We start from the raw sequence: 10,322 nt of genomic DNA on the forward strand, positions 1-10,322 counted from the left end.
ATAGTTTATCGCTCATCGAGGTTGGGATATACACAGGTTCCTTTCGATGTAAAGGAGCATCATGTGCTTAGGAAGTACATGATGGTTATTGAGGAGGGTGGAGCTCATGCTAGTCATTTTTCCAAGCACTAAATTGTGTCCTAGCCATATTTTGCATTTTCATTTTCTTCTTTTTCTTTGTTATGGCCATGATATGCTTTTCCATTCTTTTAGATGCATCAACCTCCAAGGAAATAGATTTTTGGTTGTATGCAAGGAGTGTGAAAATTTGTGTGCCAAATTCCAAAGAGCCAATGACAAGTTATACCTAGAAAATGGATGTGGTGTATAGGGCTTGTAATGTGTGAGGAAAAGTGTCAAGTATGGTATAACAAAAAATGGACACAATATCTCAATCATGGATTTTGAGGTAGTGCCCCTCATATAATGTTAAGGTCTCAAGGGATGTCCCACTAAGCTAGAGACAAATATTAACCCCCATATAAAGCCAAGAGAACAAAATTATAGTCAATATAAGTCAATATTCTAGATCAGCCCATTATTCATACTAAATTACCAAAAAAAACATGCATAAGAAATTGATTGCAAAATGATGAAAGTAACTTTTGAATAGGATCCCAACTTCACCCAAATGGTAATGCTATATTGTGGTAGGAATATGGTAATGCTATATCGTGGTAGGAATATGGAATACCATCGTCAAAAAAGGTTTGTAGGGGCTACTCGCTGGCTAGCAGGTTATCTAGTTCACTGTCAAATGTAGGAGAAATGTTTTATCCTATGGGGTTACCCATTCTGGTGCATAACATCTACCTCAAACTTAGGGCCATGAGCTCACTCTAGATCACGTGATCCATATTATCAAACAATAGGTTCATGAGAATGACAACAATCTCTCATATCACAAACCTATAATGTGCATGTCCAAGTAAACTAGTTTGGGAGCATGTGAACTAGGTGTAGGTTGTCAACCTTATTATGTATGATGATAAAGAAATCCATACATAAAATAAAATATATCTAAATTAAAATTAATCTATAATGAAACAAAATAATATGAAAAACATATAATTTTATAATTCTCACATAATATGCAATACAACTAATATGCATTATTAAATTAGTTTCAATCAAACAAAGTAAGTTGGCTCCCATGCACTAGTGAAGGAAAGAGTTAACCATTGATTTAAGTAATGTAGAAGTACAAAAAAAGGATCCTAATAGGAATGGCATCCTTATCGATCAAAATGAGATCACAGACATGGTAATTTATTTTCATTCTTTGTGCCCATATCTTCTTAGAAATTGGCTATCTCTTGTTGATGTTTTGGATATAATATACATTCTAAGAAGGGGAAGCCTTACTGAACATTGCTAGAAATTTAGAATAATCTTGGAATTTTCAATGGGTTTAGCACAATTGGAAAGGTTCCATATCTTGTACATAATCAAGCATTTGTAGTTCCCTATACAAGTCAAACATTGTCTCGTCAGAAGTTGGTATTATGGCATATGATAAGTCCATTTGTAATTTCCATCCAATTGAGGGACACCACTTTCTAGGCAATAATATATCCAAGGCACTGGGAAGATCAATGAATATAATATCTATTAGCAAACATATATCTTTATTGGCTACGAGAGACAACTTTTCATCTTTAATAAGGCCATAGAGAAGTATATATTTTGAATCAAAACCATATACATTTTTGTAAGACCTAGTGATATCCATATCCAATTCATGCATAACTCTCAAAGGAATTACATATGTCGAGTCACCAAAATCAATCATGCAATTATGTAATATGAGATTATCAATGAACAAGCACAACAAAAAAGGTTCATGTCATTCATTCTTCCTTGAAATATACATGTTTTTCATAATGATGAGAGGATCCCCAAGCTCTAACTCAAAGTTGAAAGCTTTCCTATTTTTCCTCCTTTGGGGCCCAATATTTTCCATATCCTAAGGAGAAACCTATAAATTCACCTTAGCATAAAAATTCACTATATGAACATCCAAAGCAATATCATGGTTTTATGGTTTTTGTTACGGCATAATTGCATAATCTACATGAGTTTTATCCTTCTTTTGGGAAATAGTACGAGAGCCCGAACTTTCTTAGAATTGGTCTACAGTTATTTGAGAATAGCACAAACCCTTAAGTCATCAACTTATTTTCATAGCCATGATTGGCTCAGCATGATCATTATCATCATAATGTTTTTAATTATGCTCTAAATGGAAATAAGAGTCACCAAGCAAGACATTGAATGGAGTACCATCATTGACGACATGTAGATGCTCATGGGTTTCTTCCACCTCCACTTTATTCTATGGAAAACCCTCTTGGGTATGATATCAAAAGTATACCACCATGGGGGCTATTCATGTCCCACCATACTAGTTGAGTCAAGGGTATTTCAAAATTCTACTGATTAGCATTGTATTCTTCATGTGCTTTCTCTTTTAGAGGTCTCTATTTGTTAAATTGTGTCTTAGAAGGGATGTTTTAGCAAGATCCCCTTTCCCTTTCAAACTTGACCAGTTTGGTCATCACTCACATTTATCCTTACATCATCTTATTAGTAACCTTATCAAACTTTTGGGAAAATTATTGCAAGGAGAGATCCACCTAGGTGTCAGGCTCATCTTTGGGCTAAACTTGAGACCTAGGTTAGGTGAACAAATAAATCCTAGCATCAATCAAATTTTTCTCAACTTTGAAAGCTAAGGATTTGGCTTCAACCAATGATTGATGAATGTCATCACTAAGGGAATATGTCAAATTCCTATGGAAATATCACACATATTTATCAAGGATGGTGACATTGATTGGCCTATACCAATAAGTGATATGCTAGAGTAGATTCCTTAACAATTTCATTCATAGTGTTTCTGGCTTCAAGGAATTTCCCAAGAAGGATGACTTTCTCCTCAACTGTCTACCATCTCTTGTTCAACACTTGGTGAAAGGCATCCCAATTAGCGACACTACCTTGGTATAAGCTAAGGTACCAATCCCTAACACTTCATTCTAAAGTCAATTCAAAGAGAATCATTACTACATCCTCATCAAATATTATCTTAGTGCTCACTTCCAAGTAAAAGTGATGCATGTGTGTTTTAGCTATGATATTATTAGTACCATTGAATTTAGGAAATCATTCATAATGCTTCATAGGTAAGGGATGGAGAGCATGAGGGAAATTGCTAACATCCAATAGCCTAAATGAAATAATTAGCCATGGCTTGTCCATGGTGATAGGGTTGGTATTGTATACAAATAAGCTTCTATAAATGGTAGAGTTTGGGATATCAAGGGATTTAGCTAATTGAATAGTCTTTCGAGTAGTCCTTGTCTTTCATGGAGGTATGTTATCATTGGAATAACTACCAACAATAATAATATGATTTTTATGGGGTGTTACTATAAGATAAGCCGAGTTTTCATCCTAGATATTGTCTTTGAAAAGGGTGAAGATTAATCTTCAAATATCGAGGAGGTTGGCTCAAATTCTCCCTGTAATGGGACCCGAAGATGTTATGTCAAAATCTAGTGGATCTTGTGACGGGAACTGATAAGGAAATACCTAGACCAAGTGACAAAACTATGAGGTGTGGTCTAGTACCAGCATAACCACCAACTCCTAATATTTAGTCAACTCTCACCATAAGGGAGGCTTCCCTACATAGGTCACCTAATGAATATTCAATTCTAAGGCTTCGAGGTGATAATGATAAGCTTGAGATAAGTACTCAACTCAAGGACAAGGCTCAAAGTATCATGGATAAGGTAAAGTGTACCCTCAAAAAGGCATATATGGGAATGCATGATATACGGTTTATGAATAATTGAGGTTAACCAATGTACCCAGATATGTACACAATGGCTAATAAAAGGATTGAATAGATGTATATAATCAATTTTAGGGACAACAACCATTCAAAAATCACCAAGTGGAAGTTGAGGGCTATATTAGGGTTTATCTAGGTCTTGCGATGTCAACCCTAAAATAGAATAATTACCCATAGTAGGAGGACTATTTTGAGGTAATTTATTACCAACCACATGCTAAACCCTTCCATAAGGTAATGCATGGACACAAGATGAATTTTCACCCTAACCCTAGTTACTAGCTTTCCTTAAATGGTTGGAAATGAAGGACAAGAGAGAGATATTAGGTTTCATGGTAAATGTTTTATTTTATCACTAATATGGAAAGCCTATTACTTGATCTTGGGTGATGGAGGCTAGAGGGAAATTTATTTATGAGAAAACAAACAATAAGATGGAGTAAGGGATAATGAAAAACCCTAGTTTCATACCCTAGCTATCATTTTATCAGGGAATAATGTCATTCACTAGAGATTAACATGAAGGATCACTCAAGGGACTATCACACATCTTAAAATTTATTGCATACAACACCATTGAAAATTTTTCATATAGAAGTATTCAATAAAAAATAGCACATATAAACCCAAACAATATGCAGTTTATGCAATAGCCATAAGGATATTCAAATACATAGAATAATTACAAGAAACTGCATGAACCAATAATTTATTGTTCCAAAGTGACATATCTAAAACAAGAGAAAGTCTTCATAATAAAATACTCCACAGAGGAGAAAATCTTCACAAGAAACAAGTCTATTCCAACTAGGTTGAAATCTCTTAGAGAGGATAAATTGATCCATAAATGATGGTCAAAATTAAAATGAGGTGACCTCTATTTATATGAGGTCCATCTCAAGTAATTTATGAGTAATGAATCTCATAAATCAGGTTTGACACAAAATAACCTTTGGTTTCAAGCTAACCCAATAGCTAAATGAAAAATTAAGACATAAATACCTAAGAGTGTGAGTTGTAGCCACCAAAAGTGTTATCATAAAGCACGTTTAGCGCTCCAAATTCCATGTATTAGTGTGTTAGGATGTGAAAATGTGTCAAAGTTCCTGCATCATCCAAAATTCCATGAAAGACACTTAGATCAAGCCCCAAATGTCCTTTGGGGTCCCTATTCCATCTTGGGTTCCATCATTTACGAGCCATGGGTATTCAAATATCAAAAAGAGGCATTCTCTCTCTAGAATTATGGCTTCATCAATTGCAACAAGTTCTATCAAGTCTCTCAATGCTTGATCATCCTCATATAGGTTCTGAATCAAATCATGTCCATCAAGTTGTGTCAGATTCAAAGTGGGGGAACATTGGGCCCTATTCTATCATCATGAAGAATCCTCTATGTTGGGTCAAAGTATACAAGTTTCCTACATCCTAAGGCTACTCTGAGACATGTAACACCTACTAATGTTGTTAGTATTCTCAAATATCTCAACATTGCATGACTAAGCCATATAGAGCTCTATTGCCTATGGAGTGGGTTCCCTCAAACCCTAGGCTACAATGGACCACCTCTCAAAAGAACATGAACTCAAGTGAATTCCACCATCCACTAGAGACTAAAATCATATGTGCATCTAAGTAAATAAAACTTGAATGTTAAGGACCTTAATATTTCAAAAAAGTATCACCTTTTGATATTTAAACTAGGTCCTGTAAATGTGTTTCCTACCTTCATAAGGTGGCTAATGGTCAATCCTATCAGGCGCTTCCAATCGTCAAGGGGAAGTAAAGTTCCAACGTCCACCTGTTAATCAATAGGTGTTAGTGTCCAGTATATGAGAGGATAGTGGAGGGGAAAACACTTCATAGACAAGTGCCATGGTAAAAGTGATCACCTGATGGGGAGGCCACATCCTAAGTGTATGAATGTAAGGAGGACGCAATAGTGGGGGCATGATTTATCCCACTTGACCTACCTTTTCCATAGCTCTGATGGGTATTTTACTTCTTCATGTTAGCACTATTTATTGCCACATATAGCTGAATGGTAAGAGAATTTCTCTTCATGATGTAGAATTTTTATCAGCCCTTGTGATGAGATAGCTTGAAGCTTATTAGGGTTGGAACATGAAATTGTTTCTTTTGATGTAAAGGAGTATCATGCGCATAGGAATAGGGTGATGGATAATGAGTATGGTATAACTAATTCTAGGCTTTTGAGGACATGCTAACTTATGTCCCAAAAAAAATTTCTTTTTTTTTTTCTTTCATTGTGATGATTATATTATTTTCCATTCTCTTAGTTACACCAACTTCCATGGTAATAGTTTTTCTATCCTACTCAAGGAATGTGAACATCTGGTTGTAAAATTGTAACCACCCTTGCCATATCTACCTAGTTGCACCAACCTACCAGGGTAAACATGAGAGTAGGAGCTATTATGACATGACTCAACCTCCTAGGTTACATAAGGAAGTGGGGTTGACCACATTAGACAAACTGATATCCCAGAAAATTCTATAGGGGACACAGGTCACTCAAAGGATGAGTAACCACCCTAGATGGCAAAAACCTAAGCTAGACAACCTTTTCTCTAACTTGGGTCCCAACCACTTGCACAATAATCCCCCTTGAGGATGGAATCCTCAAACTGCATGCACAAGCCTGCATCCATGCAGTCATAACCTAAAATCTCTATTTCAAAGCATGCGGTCCTCGATTTTGAGTCTAAATTTTAGTTCAGCCTCTAGACCTTTACCCAGAACTGAGATATACTTTCCAAAATGATAAATGACATCAAGTAAAATCCATTTATAGAAAAAATGATCAAAGACTTGACATAACTAGGCCTAACCATGACAGTAATTTCGTCAAACACATGGAAAACATGTAATCTATAGTTCATGAATGCATATTTAAACATAGGAGTTTGATACTTCTCGGTGAATCGTCAACAAGGTTTAATGCCCTCTCATAATAATATCAATAACATCTATTACCGAATGCATTCATTAACCACTCATAAACAATTAAAAACACATCAAGTGATCCAGATTTAAACAAGAACGCAAAAAATTACAGAGATAACTATAAACACAGAGATGCAGCGAAAATAATACTTCATTTCATTAATGTAAAATACTGCAATATGCTTACAAACAGGAATGGAAATAAACCAGCTAGGGTGATGGTAGCTTATCTCTTAGAAGAGATGTGGCGGCTACATGCCTCTGAAATGTGTTACAATGAGGCTCTAAGGCCTATTTATTGTTGAGAAATAATGGAAAACTTTAAACATCCAAAAACCTAACCATAGAAGATGAAACGAGAAATTGTGGGCCCCGTTTGGGTAAATTGGTACATCAACTTCTCGGGGTTGTAACTTTGGCATACAATCTTCGTTTGACGCGCACAGTATCTCGTTAGAAAAATCTATCTGAGAACTACAACTTTAGGAAGAGAAACATAAGACTATGGACCCATGTTTCTCCCAGTTTTCCCAAAAAACGTCATTTAGGGCCTCAAAACGGTCCCGGATGTTCAGGACCTGAAAAACTGCTAAAAATAGTAAACTGTGCTACAATTAAGGAAACTGAAAAGCTGAAAGAAACAATGGTGGGGATCCAAGTGGACTTGGTAGGTGGCCACCAACATCCACCTGGATCATTCCTTCCCCCATAGGAAGCAATGGTCCCCCATTGCGCTGAGTTCCTCCATGAGATGATGAAACTTCTGTTGAACTTGGTCCCTAGTGAGCCACTTTCCCTGGTGAAGGAGTTGGCCTACTTTGACAACTCGATACAATTGGATATTCTGTTGGCGAGTGTGCTTGATCTGTGTGTCCGTGATCCGATCAGTTGCAGCTTGTTCCATGCAATTTGGATTTAAATCTATGGGTGTGAGCTATTTTGCACTGTCGGATGTGTCTAGTAATGGTGGAAAGTATGGCTGAAGTTCGTCCACATTGAACACTGGGTGCAGGCCAAGGAATGGGGGAATTCTGAGCTCCAATGAATCATACCCACAACATTGGTAATGGTGTAAGAACCATATCAGAGTGGTCTGAGTTCTGATAGGCTCCGGTAAGGCGTTCCTTTTGCAAATGCAACCAGACTTTGTCACCCACCTGAAACTTGTGTGGCACCCAATGTTGATCATGTCGTTGCTTGTACTTGGCATTTGATTTCTCCAAAATGTCATGGACATACTGACGAATATGTTGGATGTGCTCAATGAAGTTGTTTGCCTTATCTGCTTCAGACTAGACATGAGCCGAATCTGCATGAGTAGCTACAAATGGCATGGCCACATCAATGGGACATAGGGGCTGGAATCCCAAGCCCACCTAAAAAGGGTTATGGCCAGTTGAGTTGTGGAGAGCTTGGTTGTAGCTGTGTTGAACATAGGGGAGACGCTTGTCCCATGTTTTGGATGCTTTGAGTTGTACATGTGCAGAATGCGTACGAGCATCCTATTGACAACCTTTGTCTGGCCATCAGTTTGAGGATGGAAGGCTGTGGACTTAGTGAGTTTGGTGTCAAGCATCGACCAGAGACTAGACCAAAATTTACTGAGGAACCTGTTGTCCCGATCTAAGTTAATAGACTGTGGGATCCCAAACTGTACCCACACTCATTCAAATAAGAGTTTATCAGTGGATTCTGCTGTGATATTCTTCTTACAGGTAGCCATAATGGCCATCTTCGAGAACCTATTGACGACCACAAAAACATAGTCATTTCCATGCTTAGTGGAAGGAAGGCCTAACATGTAATCCATGGATATGGATTCCCAAGGTCGACTAGGGTTAGGCAGCGAGGTATAGAAGCCTTGCTTCTTGATGGTTGGTTTGGAAATGGCGTAGGTAGTGCATGATCTGATGTACCTCCCGATGTCCTGTCGAAGATTCGGCTAATAGAAATAGTTCTACAGTACTGCCACCATTTTCTCAACCCCGAAATGTCTAGCAACCCGACTGTAGTGTGCTTCCCAAACCATCTTGGCACCTTTGCTTGAAGGAACACAAAGGTGACCCAGGTGGCATAACAAGGCATCCTACAGGTGAAAATATGGAACATGCTGACCCTCCAAGAGTGTCTAGTATGTGCGGCTGAATTCTGGGTCGCTTTTGTAGAGAAGTGGCCCATCAGAATTCTCGCACCTGCAAGAGTTTAGCACAGTGGTTAATGTCATGATCGATGGTCGACTAAGGCAATCTGAAACATTATTGGTGCTACCCTTCTTATACTTGATATTCAAATGGAACTGTTCTACGTATGTGGACCACTTCTGATGGCAATCATTTTGCAATTTCCCTTGGGTCTGTATGAATTGCAGGGGTCGGTGGTCTGTGTGGATGATCATTTCCTTCCCCAAAATGTAATGCTTCCATTGTCAGTAGGCCTGCACAATGGAATACATCTCTTTGTCATAAGTGGGATACTTTCGGTCTATTTCTAAAAGTGTCTCACTATGATATGCCACTGGATGCCCGTGTTGAGTAAGGACTACCCCAATAGCATAGTCAGAGGCATCCTTCTCAACCTCAAATGGTTGTTACAAGTCTGGTAATGTGAGCACTGGTGCCATGCAGAGGAGATATTTCAACTCTGTGAATGACTTGTGTTGAGATTTAGACCAAAGGAATTTTTCTTTCACTCCTCCCTTGGTGACTTGACTCAAGCACCAAGTGATATGAGAAAATCCTGACATGAACCTGCGGTAGAAGTTGGAAAGACCTAGAAATCTGCGCAGCTCTGTTAGAGTGGTTGGATATTGCCAATCTCGAATGACTTGGATCTTGGATAGATCCACATGCACCCCCTATTCATCAATAATGTATCCCAGATACTGAACTTGGGTCATACCAAAAGTGCATTTCTCCAAATTGGCCCATAACTTGTGTTGCCGCAGCGTTTGGAGAACCTGTCAGATGTGGTGGAGGCACTCATCCAAACTTTGGCTGAAGATTAGGATGTCATCCAAGTATACCACTACAAATGAGTTGGTGAATGGTGGCAAGACGCCATCCATTAGCCTCATGAAGGTTGTAGGAGCATTCGTCAATCCGAAAGGCATAACCAACCATTCAAAAATGCCCTCCTCGACTTTGAAGGCAGTCTTCCACACATTGGAGGGTTTGATTGGTACTTGGTGATAACCTGACTTCAAATCGATCTTGCTGAAATATTTTCCGCCCTTCAGTTGGTCCAAGAGGTCATCAATCCATGGGATCGAGTACCTATTACAGGCAGTGATCTCATTCAGTGCCCGACAGTCAATACAGAGTCTCCAAGTCTCATCCTTCTTCTGTACCAACATGATCGGGCTCCCACAGGGTGATGAACATGGATGGATGTGACATTTCTGGAGCAGCTCCTGAATCTGCCTCTTGATTTCATCATTCTCCAGAACGAAATGGCAATAGATTGGTCCATTGGGTAGTGGCACACCTGTGGTCAGATC

This window comes from Pinus tabuliformis, chromosome 5_2 (assembly GCF_031772625.1).
Source record: "Pinus tabuliformis cultivar Carrire ecotype Pingquan chromosome 5_2, CPIR1, whole genome shotgun sequence".
Lineage (NCBI taxonomy): Eukaryota > Viridiplantae > Streptophyta > Pinopsida > Pinales > Pinaceae > Pinus > Pinus tabuliformis.